The following is an 18208-nucleotide window of genomic DNA, read 5'->3' on the forward strand; positions in this document are numbered from 1 at the left end:
GGCCTACGCGTAGTTCATGGTTTGCCCACGGAAAGTTCTAACAGTTAGGTTTAAATTCTAAAAATGTAAAAACGGAAGTCAAAACTAAAGTGCAAATAAATTACATGATCATAAATTGACTGGCAAGCGTATTATCGCGAGTCGAACGAACATTTCGGGTGGATGACATCACCGCGGATGGCCAACGGCGAGGCAAAAAAAACGTTGACAAGAGCAACCGGCAAGTTACTCGCTCGGCTGGTGACCGCATGGCCCTGATCTTGACGAAATTTACTCACAATCATGACCTCTAGTCACCCCAAGAATACGCATTTAGGCACAATAAAATTGACAAAACTTGGCACCGAAATTGATATTTGTATGAAGTATTTTTTTTTACTTATCTGCTTTAGGCGCACTCTCAAAATGATATAATAGCATTGAAACTGCCAATTTATTCAATCGTTACTACGGTAGTATTTCCATATAAGCCAAGACAAGTTTATATGAATCAGAGTAGTAGAGTACACACTCGTATAATCTTGAGAATGTATTATCGCGTCAGTTATTTAGAATAACTAGTAGTAAATAGTAATATCATCATCCAATAATATTTTTATTCTTACAATCTCATTAAGTAATAATACGCTTCCGCCGTTCGCTTTAATTAAGATAGCGTATTTTTTTTACTTTACAATCTAAACCTTGGGAAATGAAACGACTAATCAGTTACGAAGAATTCTTCGGAAGAATCTTTGCTGATTTCTAAGATATTATGTTACTCTATGTTCTGTCTGATGTCCCTGCCGAGAGGCGGTGCACAGTAAATGTTTACTAATAGCTTAATGCACTTCCAACGACTGACCGACCCGAGGGGAGCGTCCGAGCCGGGGAACCGCTGCAAACATGCCAGAATTCACACCTAAATAGATTTGCCAGTTCCATCCAACCGCTATTAACATCGCTTCAATGATAAAGTAAACCCTTTGCAATTATCCCTAATTCCTGACCGTTATTTTGTTGATTGTAGAATCTCCGATCGTGATTCACAGCTGGTGTTCGACAAATATAATTTCATTCGACTACTTTGGTAACATAACTACGAATTGGAATACAAATAAAACAATTTGTAATTTAAATATGTAAATACACATCTCACGCAGAGACATTCTTCTCGGCTCAAACACAAGAACACAACAATATGTAAGGCGACACACGTGGAATGAGTTCTATTGTGCTCTATTTATGATGCATTGTGCAGGTTAGGAACGTGTTCCTAGATGTGGGTTTAGATAAACTTAGCCTAAGTGTATTTAAATCGTTGTTTTCCTTCCTGCTTCGACGACGTAGAAAATCGTAATCGTTCTTAAACATCCTTTAACAGCGAGGGATGTTTAGAGTTTGGGAATCTGAGATGTTTGTTGTTTACAAACATGATGTATTTCAGTTAAGAGTAGTATCAAGTGAGGTACGCAAACATAGGAAAAAAAAAAGCTTTTAGAAATGTTTAGTTACCTGCCATTACTTAATTACGTATATGTAGATCTACTAACCGCAAAATGGATCCATATCATAATTACAGCTGCGAGCATCGCATTTGCGGAATTATCGGGAATTTATGGAATGCCCATTCGAATTCCGCAGAGTGCTGCCTGAGGGCCTGGTTGGTATGAATCAATGAATTTCAATTAACGGATGAACAGGAGACCGCGAGATTCGCTCGTAACAGTGCAACTTCACTAACATGGGCCACGTTGTTACTGTAGCCAGTTGTTAAATGGTCATTGTCTGCCCGCATGAACCCGATAGTGTACTCGGTTAGAATGAATTATTTATAGCGACAATTTGCCAACGTTGTCATTTGTCTGTGCTTGTAGTTGATGACGATTATCGCGGCTGAAATATTGCATTGTCCCCGCAGTCTACCATTTCGGGAGGGTTGGATTTTGCGGTTTTATTTATTCGGAGGTGCTTTTATCTTGATGAACTGCCGTAATTTGAGTACAATAGTAAATTCACAAGTTGTTTTTATCAGAATTTCTATTTTAAAACATTATAATGTATGGACATTTTTTGTTCACAAATAAAATGATAGAATCTAATCCCCGATTACTCCATTCCAGAACGTATTTAAGTTCCCTCCAATCATAACGATAAATTGATAAACGGTTTAATGTTCTAACATAAAAGCATTGCGTGGGTACCTGGATGTGTTCGGTTATAATAGTTTTTTTGTATCCCGGCCAATGCTCCCCGTCTCGGACGACCCTTTGGCCGAACAATGATTAGAGCGAGGGGAGCGAGATGCAGCTGCTCTTTTTCTTTTTGGACTAAATTCTTGTTATTTTCTCTTGAGGAAGTTACTGGGTCGCGAAACACGGCCATTCAATTTCCTTACGATAACCTCTGCTTCCATTTTTATAGTAGGTACGTCACGTCTTATCGTCCGTGGAGATTTATTGGAGAATTATTGTGTAATTTTTTTATCACTTCTACCACCATTTCAAATTATAAGTACATTAACAAATTTTGTTTATGATAAAAAGCTTGAAATCTTGTATAAAACCATCATAGTATCATTCGTGCAATTCACGGAATTTACTTCTTGCGGTGTGATGTATGCGCATCTTTACATGCATGAGTGAAACTAGAGGAATAAACGTTTCAATTGCTTGAAAGCTGAACTAGACCATTTCTCATCAACACAAAAAGTAGTCGAGATGCGACCGCGACCGGACCGGCGTTTATGACGCAACGTGAAACGCAATCTAGACACTGACTTTACGAGAAGGCTGCTCTTTCCAGGCGCCAGACTACGGCGACACGTTGTTGTCACCGCTATAGTAAGTTTCTATCTCATGAATAGATGTAATGTAGGCGAGATCGATAGCCACTACTCCATCAATGTAACCGATGGATACTGCGTCGAAGAAATCGCGGCAAAAAGTGTCTTCGTCATAAAAGTGTAATCGAGTGGTCGTGCTATATTCGATGTTAGTGGTTTGAGAGATTTCTTCAAGCTCGGCTGGTGTGAGAGGTGGTTCAAGTTTGGGTTCATGGCCATGGAAACAATCGATTGGCGAGAATTCGCAAGGCGGGCGTGCAGCCTCTGGTGGTTGGGCCACGATCGGCTTGTGGCCTTGACCGAACACTGAATTTCCTTAGAAGGTAAAATACGTAAATACAACTTAGTGTTCGGTTTTTCAACATGAATAAATTTAAGAAGCAGGATTTCGAATTTAATAGTGATACAAATACTACTAATTTATCGTTTGCTTTTCATGAGCTTGAGCACTGAGTAAGTATAATGTATTTTAAAACCGGAAAGCGCACAAAACTACTTCTAATAAGTTAGTATCTTGAAAGTAAAAATTTTCGAAAGATCTGCGCAATGCGACGGGAGCTCATACGCCGTAAATTTGAAGCAAACCGCGGAACAATCTAATTTCAGGCACATGCAGTTTTATCCTGCGGGAATATTCTCGTTACTATAGCTAAAAGGTTCTGCGCGAGGAGAGGTGTTATTAAGCTGTCTCAACCGCATTAACGAAGCTCGGTAAAATTAATTACTTACATTGAACCAACAAGCGGTTATCGCGGTCACCGCGAGGAAATTAAATGAACACGCGCGTGCGCATCTTCGTCGACTTCTCTTATTAGAATACTAGCTCGAACCGATGCTCTAATCAGAATTACAAGTATAACAACGCGCTTGGATAGACGCCGTGACGATTCAATCTTCGTAATTCGATTCTAATTAGAGTTGTATTTCTTGTTAATTTCGTACATGATTGGGTCTGAATTAATTTTGGAAGTATCTAATTGAAATTCTTCACATGAGTGAGCTCAGCAGGTGTACGGGATCGGGTCAGAGACAATGTCGCGAGTATCGGCCGGTGCTTCCGGCGCGTGCCTTTAACCACGTGGTGCGTTCACGCATACTAACCGTATGTTATGATTATGGCTGTTTTATTGTCATGTCATTACATTTACAGGAGCCGTAACAGGTGTTAATGCCTGATGGAGCGGCACCGAGGGAACACGATGTCCCGTTAACATATTTTGTAGTACCGACACATTAACGTCACGTTGAAGTCTTCAATCGTGATTGATACTGTATCGTAAACAGTCGACAAAGGCGCCCGCAGCTCTGGGCGTGATAAACACCGGTTATAATTTAATATCCGCCCGAAATAATCCCATTTCCGCGGTAATTCCAGAATTGCCCTTGACAATGACGACACGCATTCCTACTGCTTCAGTTTTAGTTGACGAGAGGCTTTCGAAACACGTTTGTCGAACAAGTACGTTTTCGTTGCCTAATAATAGCCCTGCTTTTGCTTTAATGCAATGTATATTTTTCTTTAACAATTTGGTCCCGTTATGGGTAGATGATTGAGTTCTTTTATATTATTTACATTAGATGCATCACAAGCTTTCACAGAACTTCCTGAAATCCCGTTACAATTTGACGTGTATCGATGAGTCTAGTCGGCGGAGAATGATCGATAACTCGACGAAACTGATGCAAGCATTGACAACACCATGCAAATTAGTATTTGATTCAAACATATTTACCGTAACTATTGCTACAGGTTACTTGCTAATGCGTAACATTTTGTGGTACAAACTTGCTAAGACACATTACAAAACAAGATGTAAAGTAGACATATTTACCAATTGTTCATGTTTTTTCATGCAAGTACGAAAATGAATATTCAAAATAGTAAAGCATTCCACAATTTGCGAAATCGGTATGTCTCTAACCCACTTCTGGGTAGTAAAGTTTTATCAACACACGTAGATCTAAAATAACAGTAGTCCTTTAGCTCACGTTTATAGTCGGAACGCAAAATAAAAATTTAAGTATATTTTGCACGATAGTGCACTGTGCAGTAGAGAATATCCTTAAGATAATTATCAAGCAAGCTTTCATTTAATATTCGGTGGAACTATTTGCAGGATGTAATATTACATAAGTTACTATAGCGCTGAGTGTGTTTCAAGGACATCGACGCCATTTCCCGAGCTGAAGGGCTCGCCCGGCCGGAGCGGTCGTCCTTGGCTTTTCCCTAACCTCTCCTTACTTCGTTCCAGTCGTGCTATATTTAGATGTAGAAAGTTACACTTTCTATTAGTGTCGCACGATCGGATTCCGTGCCAGGTTTTCTGCTTTTCTTTGAGTCGAACCTATTTCGAATTCAGAGCCTCGGTCAGTAACATTGTAGCACCGTACTACGTGGTCATGAACTAACTAACAATTATGATCGAAATTAAGGAAGCCACTGCATTGCAACTGATATACTTCCGGCAGTGCATGTCCCTTTTGAGGGCACGCCGTTCGCTAACGGTAACACATTGTATTGAGTTACCTACGTCTTCTAGCACACGGATCATTGGGCTCTAAGCATCTAATGATCGAGGACGAGGAAAAATAGGTAGTACCTACCTCCAAAGCGTTTGCTAATGAGATGTAAAAATAAGATGATCAAACATTTGATCACGAATTCACGAGGTAGAGTCGCGTAAACAAGTGCATTAGGCATCAGCGCATTTGATCACATCATCAAGACTATCACGAGCAATTTAAATAATCAAGTTGGTGAATGTCATGTTTTCTAAGGATGAATTCTTGTACAATGTGTAATCTTGATAACAAGCGTGCTCTATAACGTCCATAACGGGCCCATAACGGCTTCAACAACTCTTACAATTTTAGAGGTTTATTCTTAATGTGTATCCATTTGACGAGGTGACAAGCTAGTCGCGACACGTACACTTTGACTTATAAGGGCACCTTGTTTAAGGTTTCAGTGCTTATTTCAACGTGTTAAATTTCAACTAACTCGTGCGTGTTGAATAATGGTTGTTTATTCCAATAACTTTATTGGGTGAACAATAGGTAATTCGCCAGTGCAACACTAAACAGAAAACAAACAACCTGAGAACCGTTCATTAAGAATGCACAAAGGAATATAACCAAGCGTAGTATTGAAGCGTACAATGCGTCGGTAACGGGACAGGGCACTAATTGTGAACAGTGAACCAAGCTCTTCCGTTACCCGCTGCGTCGCGTCGCTCCACTCCCGGGAACAATTAGTACCACAACCAAAAAGAAATGCAACTGCTCAAAATGGCACACTACACGGAACGAACATTGAGCCGACTGTGAGCGGCATCAAAATCATTTTTAAAATTCCAAAAACTGACTCACACGAATTGGGAGTAAAAACCCAACAGTTTATTTCCACAAAAGCGCTCGAGGTTCTACTGACTGAACGGCAGCTCTTTGCTCTTATTCCACAGACTCCGGATAAAGCGAGCACTAAACTATAACGGTGCGAGGTCTCGAATCTGCCCCGTCACGCGGTGAATCAATTATATCCGGAGGTGCTATTGCTGGAATGTTGTATCTTTTTCTGAACATATTTGTGGAAAACGCCACAAGGATGCAACTACGGGAAAAAGCTCACAAAGAAAGTTGGAATAGCTTCAAGACAGAATTAATACAATACGACGGGTAATTTGCCATACGTGCTGCGAATGTTGAAGGAGTTTTGCCCATCACTGTTGCGAGTCACGAATTAAGTATCGCACACGCATAGGACGCTCGTAATCTACAATTACGAGACAATCAGCTGTAAAGATAATCGTTTAGTAATAACTACTCGTTGTGCATAATTCGCAGTATTTGAATTTGTACCAATAAGAAAATAAAAAGTAAACACAATTTAATAAACCAGTAAATCCATAAAACATTGTTTAGGGTGCTGTAAAGAATTAGAATCATGGAATTCTGCAATTATTATTCAGAAACAGTCTCGCTTGCTTTATGTTTCTTGTCCAATTACTTAAATAACTTCCGACGTCTGTTGAATAGTAAATGAGGCGTGAGAGCATAGAGCTGTCGGTCAAACTGTTTAATGCAGTGTCACATTACACGCCTTTAATTTTGACAACTTCACTAACTGATACATTTCTTACAACATCTGGATATTAAATTATTTTCTTATCTTATAAGATTCCGATAGCAAAAACCTATAACGTATCATTGGCCCAATAAATAATTGTCGACGTAAAACTTATCTTTAGCACATGCTTTGGTTCATTACAGTGATAAAGCGAGACAATAAATTTATATTTAAACTTGCTTTGATACGAGTGCGTGCAGTAAATAAACAAACAGAGTATCGATCGGTGGCTGTGCTGGCAAGCGTGAGTGTCATTCGAACCTATTCTAGCACTCGAAAACATACTATTATGAATGCGATAGGTTTGTAAACATCGCCAGATTTGTTGAACAAACGTGTGGTGCACCGTTGTTGACATGTTTGAAATATTTGTGTGCATTTCAAACAGGTGCTGAGGATTTAGAGTTATGCCAGGTCCCAGACACAACGTGATGCATGCAAGTGTTTCTTACTCTTAGCAGGAGACAGGTTGAACAGCACTTGACTCATGCTCAGAGCTACCGCACGTACACCAACTTAAAGCAGAGGGCACTCCACAAGCACGCTGCAAACATTCGGCTCAGACAAAGGACAGTGTTAGTGAGGACCGCCATTTGTAAAATCACTAACACCGGCCAATTAGTGCTAGAGCTTACAAGTATATTTGTCTTCGTCTTCTGGAATTTCTTATCATTCAGTAGGTTCACAAGTTTATAGCTGCTTGTACTTATGTCAGCAAATCTTCATTACTTGTAATGCGTTTTGATCAAAAATTAATTTTAAAGATCCATAAATATTTATAAGCGGTACTAGTAAAAAATAGGCGAACGTTTATTAGGTCAGTTGGAATGATTTATTTGGATGCATTAATGGTAATATCGTTCCACTTGAGGTTGGGTCCGAGCAGCCCACCGACTGATGCAATAAACCCTACAATTTTATTGTTATGGGGGCAATATTAAAGCTCGTTACGATTACGTCAAAAAACTCATGGACCTCTTGGCTTCATTGAAGATTGTTACATTATTTTGTGCAAGCTCGCAAAGAAAACTGTAGTGTAGAATTAACGTGCTGTGAAGATAAATATCTTCGAGACGTTCGTAAATGCAGTGTTGGCAATTCATGTGCAGCAGTGGAACGACTTTAATAAGTAGGGATCAAAGGTATTTAGTTTCCAAATATCAAATTACGAATGCACTTGGAGTGTGACTCCCGTTAATGCATGGTTCACCAATCAACCATCTCTTGTTACGGATGTAGTCATTATTACCTGTTGTATCGCTGGTTATCTAGTATAACTATAGATTTATTATTAATATTTAATTATGCATCTATTTTAAGATATTCAAATCATCGTAAAGGTCACACGTGCATTTAAATCTAAAATGTCTCAAAATTCGCATTCTGGCTCGTTGACATAATTTACATTTAAATGTTTTTTTTTTCATTCAAAATAGCGTTCCAGAAACTGGTTGTAATAGAAAAGAATACCACAAAAAGCGATTTGGTTTGGAAAAAATGGATTTGCCAGTAGAATCGATATGCAGCAATGTTACGATTTCGTGACCAAATGTACATAGTTGAACAGGTTTAACATGTCACAAAAAATATTTTATTTCGGTTGTGGTCTGAATGTGGCTGCTTATTACTGAGCCCGTCAAGAATGTTACGTAATGAATTGTTTCTAATCATACACATAAAATTGGTGCAACTGTTGTCGTGCGTCAATCGGCCGTGTAAATTGTCTGATCGTTAGAATCACAATTGTATTTGATTACTGCTTGTTTATTTCATTGTTATCCTCTATTCATTAACACATTTCATCTTCAGCAAAGTACTAAGCTAATCAGTTACTTTATATTTATTCCAAGTTTTTCTCCTGAAGGAAGTTTGCCCACCCTGGTTCAATTTATGAAGAGAAGAATCTAAATAAGTAACTCAAATTATTTTTTAATTAGATATCATATTATTTTTATGAATATTAATTTATAATGAATAGTAATTTAAAAATGCTATTAAATAAAAAAGCTTAATCGTCAAAGGCTCATATACTCGGAGAGGTAGCTTTATCAAGCTCAAAGGACGTTTACTGCCGCGTTCATTTTAAGGGCATAACATTCCGGTAAATTATCGTACCCTCGCCTCGGTCCATTCTGTCCGAGGCTTACACAGGCGTTAATGGCTCTCACCACGCATGCAAGGCTCTTGAATCAACCCATTATTTTCATTATCCCATTCATTAATGAATATTCAATAGACATTCTTCTCCCAATCGTTATACGCAACAGTAATTATAATAATTTTAATACTTCAATTAATCTCTATTTGATCTAGCTTCTATTTACAGAGGTATGTGTTAAGTGCGACGACAAAAAATGGCTAGTAATGTAGCGTTTGCGTGTGAGTTGCCCGTTCATCACGAACTTTATCTCCGATACGTGACTCCTATGTGTTAGCGAATTCATTTGCGTTTCATCAGAGAGCATTCGCTAAAACCACTTTATAAGTTAGTGCACGAAAGAAAGGATGATGTAAGAAGTACCTACGTAGTGATTGAAGGCATAAAGACGTTGAGATGACTCAACAGGCGCATCGTCTGCGTTCAACGACCTGCCCCTACAAGTTCAACCCGTTATCTTTGATACTGCACCTACGCATGCATTTTTGGCACATTACCGTACAGAAAAGTCGCGTTCTACCTGTCACAATTATTGAATGTTAAATAGGTGAATCTGTGCGAGATCAAAATGACTCAAATGTCCTTCCTACCTCATTGAATCATTGGTGAGCAGATTTACGTGAGTCACTGGAGCATTGTATAGTGACGTCACTCGACCACGCATTGAGTAGCCGTATATAAAATAAGCTACGGAGGAACTGTACCACAATTTAACTGCGTCGAGGGATGACTCATTGTTCCCTTCGTAGCATTATGTATAGCGAATACGTAGGTAGCTGTGACTTAATCCCCGCGCCGGACTACTAACAGCATTTCATATGCAAACGGGAAACTCTGCCCGCTGTCTGTTTGCAGAGCGCAAACTTTTTCACCGGGGGAGCGAAAAACTTGCTTCATTGCTTGTAATTTGAGGCTCAATAAAATTCCGCAACGTTAAAATCGCACTGGGGATTTTTTAGGGTGCAACTTTTCTGGTTTGCGTGAGAACCAACTTTTTGGAACATTCATGAATTCCATACGGATGTACGACGCGTGAATTTCAATTAAGTTAACTTGTACGAGTACAAACAATGAGTTGGTTACACAAGTTCATAAGTTAGTAAGTAAGGACAAGGAACTTAATTAGTGAGATATTGCTAAATGTTTGTAGCTCGACAGTTTGTTCAGTGGGGAAGTTAGTCGTCGAGCGGCAGTAATTAATGTGGAGCTCGGTAGCTCCCAGCGGCCATATAAATGCAAAGTTATCAGCCACCCGTTATTACAAGAGAACGCAAACTTTGAACGCAGACGTAACTAGGGTTTNGTTGATTATTCCTAGTCTATTCAAAGAAGTGTTATTCCAATAAAAAAAAACATAATCAAAATATTGTTTTTTTGGAACCGAAAGAACCGAAAAAACCGGGGCTCCCGGTTCTTATGACCACCAGACCCGAAAAACCCGGTTCCTCAAACCAGAACCGATTCTGCATTCCCTAGACGTAACCTACCGGAATAATTGACGGTTCAACGATTTCAACCGTAATAGTATGCGCCACAAGATCTAACTGGGACAGCTGTATTTGCAAAACTAATTATGATAGAAAGGGAAAGGCTTGTCGTAAAATGGTTGAAAATTAGTAAAATGGCCAAGGTCGTCTCCGTATTACCATAACTGGCTTACGTGTTCTAATTTGTATGTATAATTCCATGACTTAATATCAAAGTAGGTAATATGGAGATTAAAACAAGTATTTGGATTAAACATAGTAGTCGTGAACTTGAACTGTCTATATTATGATTTAGTGTAGGTAAATTATGCTGAACATCGATACCACTACTAATATTATATTGCTTCAAGTAAATATTATTTTAAAATATCGATTATTTGGTAAAGTCAATAAACCCATTTGCGATGAAAATCTTGAAGCAGGGAAGTATATTTTGCTCCAGTATTTATTGACATTGAAGGAACATGCTGCAATTACGATAGCATCAAACCGTCACCCGGCACGAGGCCGGAAAAGAGCGTTTTCGTATTTCCATTTCTCGGCATCCCGAGACCCGTCAGCAATAAATATGTAATGGAGGACACCGTCGATTGCGTCAGGCTAGGGGAGGTTTTATTGCAGAGCAGGTATGACATCAGCACTTGCCCGTTGCCCTTTTAACTTAGTAAGACTTCATTGTTTGCATATAAATTCTTAGCGTTATATCTAGGAAAATCTAACGCACGCAGCCTCATCGTTTACATAATCAAGCTCAAAACTAAATACTGCATCTACATTAGTACGTATATCATGACTTTTATTACAAAGACCAGGCATACAGTAAGAGCATAAAATTAACTCGTAGACCCTCATAATCAGGCTCCTAATAATGTTACTAAACTTAATAGCTCTACCATTAACTGTCACAACCAGGGCCCCGGCTTGAGTATCACACTAATGAATAACTTAATTTGATTATTGAATTCGTCAAGACTGAAAGACAAACTAATGAGCGGCGGGAGCGGTTCCCCCTGGACTTGTTCTATAGTCGTTGAGGGTACTAAAGTCCTGAATAAATAAAATGCAATTAGACTAGAGCAGACGCACGCACCCCAACATACGTGATGAGAGGAGAAAAAAACCAGTTATGAAATCTCAACGGCAGCAAAAACTGGGGGAGGTGTGATTATCAATTTAAATGTAATACACTTTAGTGTTCTATATTATGGAAAGTGTAATCGTGTTAAAGGATTTGTGTGTAGTATTACACGACCGAGTGCACTTGAAACATCCGCAGGTAATCAGCCGCTATAAACGGATAACCTCTACAATGTGGTACGGTTCACTTCAGCACTCAGATTTGAAAGCGACTGGAAGCATTGGCCACGTGCGGGGCGTCGCCATGGCAACGGAGGAAACTACGTCGTTTTGCAACCCCCCACCCGTTGGGAACAGCCTATATTTCGGACATTTAATAGGAGACACAAGTGCCCGAGGCGGAACGTTACTTAAATTATGTCTGTTATGATGATGAATTACTTTTGTCTTGTCACAACATTTTGACACTCTTACTAAAACTAATTATTAAATTCAGCTGGATGAGAAGCTTTGCGTAAAGGGACGTTGGTTTCGTGAAATTTTAATTTTGATAAAATGTATCCGTACTGGCTATTAAATGCTTACCAAGCCTCTGATTTATAAGGGATAGGAACCGCATTTGATAAATTATATTTATCCCCAGGATCCTCATCAAATCAGTGGCCCGTAACAACAACTGTATTGCACAAAGGGCTACAAGATTTTGTCAGGCAATTTTGGGATAGAGTGTTAGGGTTTCCTCGCAGCCGTATCGCAAGGCACAAGACATATTGTCTGGGCGGGACTGACCCCGGATTAAGGGCTTCTCGGTGGGAATCGACTTCACATCAAAGAGCTTAAACTTGAAAATGAAATATGAGTTTTATATGTCAGTGCAAAAAAGATGATAAGATGTTTTGCGTCAGCAATGTGGGTTCCATCCTTATTCAGCTTTTTATATTAAAGGTTTGATTAAACTTGTAAAGGGCGAAGCGAAATAGCAACACTTGACTCCCGCCGGTCTCTCGAGACAATAGTAGTCCATTAACTAATGAACCGTCTGATGCCCACCGCTTCCGGACTTCGGCTAACTCTAATCAAAAGAGTTGATAGACTACCAGTGATGCCGGTTAGTAATATGCCGTAAATCGAACGGTCTCGGATCATAACCATCGAGTATGAATTGTTTCCTGTGCGTTTATAATTAAACCGGAGACGTAGCGAACGTTGATATCTGGTTTCCAAGTATTCATTGTTGCACTCGTACAATGGGACCGTTGCCGTGGCGAAGGACGACCCACCACCGCATAACGACTGCATTTAAACTTGCACCAATGACAAGATGATGACACATCGTTAAGACAGTAACATTCAGTAATAAGGCCAAAATAATATACAGCCCCGCATTCTTGGGACGTAACAACTGCAAACTTGCAAAGAGACTGCTAACACAACATGTCCAAAGTATGTTATCTAAATTCCAAAGAAAATCGAAGCTATCCCGAGAAAATTAGCCAAAATATAAAAGTTGAATGAATTACATTAACTATGTTCTAACTATTAGATTGTGTTGAAGATGTAATTTTTACTTCTTCCAATTTCATTTATAAATAGGAAACCTTTCTCTTAGCGAAATTGTATACGGCGTCTTATAGCAGCTGGTAAACTTGATACTGTACGAGTACATCTGCTACTTGAAGCTTATAATAAAGCCTATCAAGTTGATTAGACAGTTGCGTGTAATAAGCATGATTACTTTTTGCTTTGATTATGAGATCTTTTTACATGGAAATTGAGATTCCTTTTTACAATTTACTATAGTTAACGAGAATTACGTGTTTAAAATAATAATCCCACCATTGTTATCGATTCTTGAAATTTAACAGTGTCATTTACGATTGTAAAGAACTTACAATTATAAAGAACACGCGTATTTATGGTGGGGCCATTACATTAAGTCGTCTACATAGAATCAATTTAGTAGCACAGCATAGCAGAGTAATTGAAACGATAAATTACATAAAAATTAAGGCCAAGGCTAGCAACAAAGACAAACAAAAAATTACAAACGTAGTTAGTATAATTATTAGAAAAATATCGCGCATTCAAGTTATAAAAATGTTCCGTTGCGAGATAATTATTATAAAGACGCCAATAAACATATCAGATTGCATTGTTTGTTACAGATTTCGCATCACATTGGACAAGATTCAAGCAAACTGGAAGATTTATAGCCTTGAAAATAAAAAGGTAAGACCAAATTCTGTTTTATTAGTTTCGTAAACATTTCCTAAAACTATTTATGACTGACACCGGAAAAAAATATTCGTCGAAATTGCCATTAACAAGCGAATACTTTGTGTATTGCGTCAACGGTCTAAAAATAATACCTAATGTAGTTTCACGACGGGCACGTCCAATAGCCCACTATCATCCTGTTACATCTCAGGATGACACTTACAATTGCCATCTCAATAACAAACGGTGTCATATTCTTGGTGCATGCAATATTAGGTACATGATTCTGATTTAGATATTATACGACATTAAGTCATACAATATCCATAAACATGATTTACACAAATCGGATACCTACGTCAGCCGAAACCAAGGTTCTCATAAATATTTATGCAACCCATGAAGCCAACGCTGTTTTTCAGCCTCTTCATTTTCCCAACTTAATTTTGTAGGCAAGTTCTTGTGAATCTACATACAGTTTCATTAAGTAGGAGTACTTTTATAAAGAAGGTCATCTCGTAGTTAATTTAAATGGAGAAAGTGTAAGAGACACAAACAAATGAAAAACCTTATTTAGATAGCTGACACAATTTATAAAAATTAGGGTAGTAGGTCAAGCCAAATTGAACTGATTATGATGTACGAGTATTATAATTGCGGCATTGAAACGAGTAAAGAGAACTTTGCGAAAAGGGATACCTACCTATGTTGGGTGATTTTTCGTAGATAAAATCAAATGGGGGGAAAATTCTAGAGCGGCAGAAGTGCATTTTAAATTGGGGCAGTGTGCCGGTGACGGTGGTCGGTGATAAGTGCCACTATTACCGACAATCATCCGCGACCTTGCGGCTCGTTGTCGCGCAAATCGTGGGGACGCGCTGATTGTCATCCTCCATTCCTTCATCCGCATTTTGCACTTCATTATATAATATGACGCTTATCACGGCTCTGTTATGAAACCTTATTTCGGTCTTTTTTTTCAAGAAAATACCCTTTCATAGTTGATGAATGTTTAGTTTATAGAGCCATGCCACACACGAGAGCTTTATGTTCTCTGGAATTCACGTCGAGATGAATGGCAGTAATTGCTCTTAATTACAAAATAATGCAATATTCTTTCATTTTCTTTTCATTTTCATTCTCTCTGATGCCATTTGAGGTTTCTTCAAACCTTGGGTTAAGCGTGCGACGTGAAAGTAAATATCTCCCTGAATAAGCACCAAATCGTTCCGAAATCTAAGATAGAACAGCGAAGCAGCCTCAGCTCATATCGACCTGTTTCAGTTGTCCCCACGGGCGACTAGACAAATCGACACAATTAATATGACGTATTACAGACTCCGACGCGGTTCCCAACCAACTAAATAAGACCACCCATTGCAAGGCTCAAAAACTGAACTCCGACAAACGCTACTTCGACATTACGTTACTCCGACACTACTGAATATCGACATGACTTTACTTCGACACTACACTACTTAGACAAAGGCGAATATCCTTTGTCGGAGTAGTGTAGTGTCGAAGTAAAGTCATGTCGATATTCAGAAATGTCGGAGTAACGTAATGTCGAAGTAAAGTTTGTCGGAGTTTACTTAGGTAGCCGCACTTAAAATTCTATAATGATGATTGATGACAGAGAAGCCGAATATGGTGAAAGTATTGAACAAAGAGTATAAAAACAAGAAGAAATTATGAGTTTTGGATTGTAATTACAATTGCCATTCGATGACTAATAGTGAATTGTAAACAAATAATGTATAGAGTTAGTAAAAGGTAGAGAACAATACAAAGAGTTGCGTTTGCGAGTGCACTTAACAAGAGGTTTTCTTCACAAAAAAACAAACTGAAGGCGTTAAAACAACTTGTCACTGACTAAATGTTTGTTTAGTCTCCGAGCTGGACACACCCGCTTTGTTTAACATTCTCGGGTACACCCATAAAGCTTCGTTGTTTTTATCTATTTGTATGGCGAAATCGATAACGTCAGATACAACAAACTGCCCCCGGGGATACGAAAGTCGAGCAAAAAATGGAATTGGACGCTTATAATTTAATCTCATGCGCTACTTCCCACGTAAACCGGGGTTGGTATATTTTTCCAAAGCCGTGTTTATGGACAGCAATACTGGAGCAATGATTTTAAAATCATTTACTGCTACGAAGCTCTACCTACTTTCCAAATACTTGGGCGACTTTTTATCCGAGAAATATCAAATCCGCGCTTGAACAATTCTCTATTACATCTAAATCCAAGCCAGCGGAGCTTCGGGCAGATCAGTTACAATTTCGATAAAATATACTATTGGTGTTCCTATAATTGAAGGTTACCAGAAATATAAATCTTTAAATCCATTAATTTTCTAAAGCTGAGCAGAGCAAAGCAAATTGCTAGTTCTAACGTCGAAGTGTCTGCGCTGTCCCGGCGGCAGGTGCGATGATACCGGCCATCGGAGCTGGTGTTAATTAGCCCCTTGCCGCTTGATTTATAGCCTAACTTTGTCTCGGAATAAACGCACCTATTTATTATTGCGCCTCCGAGACCAACGACGCGTCGAAGCAGTTCTGATGCCAGTAGATGCAGGAATAATCACCTAATGCTTGCTATTAACTTGAACGTTACGATAGAGAACGTTGAAATAGAGTTATCGGAATTACAGTTTTACCAGGAAGTTATAGAACTCCAGCGCGCAATATTAAATGGAAAATTCTTTTTTACATCAGTCTGGCATACAGCGATTATAAATCATGGCGGAAATGAAAGCATGCAGCTGAACGCTCGTGTATCCCGCGACATCTCCCAACACCGTCACGGTTCGCAACTGTGGCGCTATTTTGATGAATGTGATAAACAATGTTCCGCCAGTCGGATCCATTATTCATTTGTAAATTAAAGTGGAAGTTGACTGTTATTCTGTATACTGCACTAGATAATATTAAATTGCAAGCAATAACAAAATGCAACCTATCGATACCTTCGGATTCTATTACGTTAATGGAGCCACCAGCTCCAGTAAGTAGGGCATGAGCAAACATTGCGTGACGGCTGTGGGCAAGTCATTCCCGCTACGGCAAGTACCACAGACCAGTTAGATTATTAATTTCACATGAACTCAGGGTAGGTATACTTAGTGATAGCCACGATATAATCAGCGATTAACATCACAAATGGCATAAATTCACAGATTGTAGACCATTGAAACCTATTCCAGCTGATAAGCTTTTCCTCCGTCCTGCCGCGTAGATAAGGAAAATGAATGAATGAAAGTCCGGATCAGATATGGTATACGGCGCTTTTAATTTAATTACAGTTGCTTCTAAGAACAGATCTTGTAAACGATATGGCGACGCGTTCAATCAAAGACTAGATAAGTAGGCACATACTCGTATTCAATTGCAATAAATTGGTGTTCATTGAGCACCTATTACCTAATTACATCGTCAAGCGAGTCTACGAGAGAGTGCTCGTGGACAAACAAACCAGGGACTGGTGCCCGCATCTATTGTTTTAAGATATTTGTAGCTTGTGGGGTCGCGGATGGGCTTTGTTAACGCTTTATCCACTTGTGTGACTAATAGTCACGTCTTACTTAAGGACCTGCTATTTATAGTTTACATTGGCAGAAGGTCTATTAATGAAACGAAGTTTATTATTCATCAGTCTAAGTAGATGGTAGAGTAAAAAATTAAACGTAAAAGCTCGTAATATAATAGCGTTATTTGTGTAGTCATTTTCAGGCTACACTCATTCATTCATCAGAATTTGCTTTTTATAACTTGCTATTAAATTATTTTAATGTCATTGAAACAATAGTTCCTGAGTCACCGCGGGTACGCTTGCGGTTGCCGCTAAATGTTGCAGAAATTCTAGGAAATTACCGAGGTTACGTCGGGTTTTGATATGATCGGTGACGAGTGGCACCATATTGCTCATCCGCTATGGACTGCGGGCGCAGATTGCAGTTCCGACCCGCTGTACAGTTGGCTTCATAAACATTTAGATTTATTTTGAATCCTAAAACTGACTGAATGATAAATTTTTCATGCATATTTTCGAATTCCACTGTACATCACGGTCATTCCCACGCTATCAGCTGTTCACGCGTCGACGCGCTCAAGCCGTTCGGAATCCGCGTTACAGCGTCAGTGCAACCAGATAACGCTAAAGTTTTATGAATATGAAATAGTTTAGACTTTGAAGGCGAAATTACATTTTGTTAAGTGTAAAAACGATGTAGCATTCAAACTATGCAAGGAAATAAACAGAGTTTTTAGCATAGTAGAATCAAACTCTACTATGGTTCTAGGCATTGCGCTAAACC

At 38.9% G+C, this 18208-nt stretch overlaps 2 protein-coding genes across 2 annotated transcripts in view; one reads left to right on the plus strand and one right to left on the minus strand.

The window, feature by feature from the left end:
* The window catches only part of Miga (mitoguardin), a 57407-nt gene that overhangs the window by 18962 nt on the left and 20237 nt on the right, over positions 1 to 18208 (minus strand). The gene's annotated exons all lie outside the window — the stretch shown is intronic.
* The window catches only part of uzip (beta-pore-forming protein unzipped), a 30432-nt gene that overhangs the window by 4046 nt on the left and 8178 nt on the right, over positions 1 to 18208 (plus strand). Inside the window, exon 2 of the mRNA XM_028310965.1 lies at positions 13838 to 13901. The gene's annotated coding sequence lies outside the window, so the exon portion shown is untranslated. The remainder of the gene's footprint in view (positions 1 to 13837; positions 13902 to 18208) is intronic.

The sequence above is a fragment of the Ostrinia furnacalis genome, unplaced genomic scaffold (genome assembly GCF_004193835.3).
Source record: "Ostrinia furnacalis isolate ACB-3 unplaced genomic scaffold, ASM419383v2 OfSCF3139, whole genome shotgun sequence".
Lineage (NCBI taxonomy): Eukaryota > Metazoa > Arthropoda > Insecta > Lepidoptera > Crambidae > Ostrinia > Ostrinia furnacalis.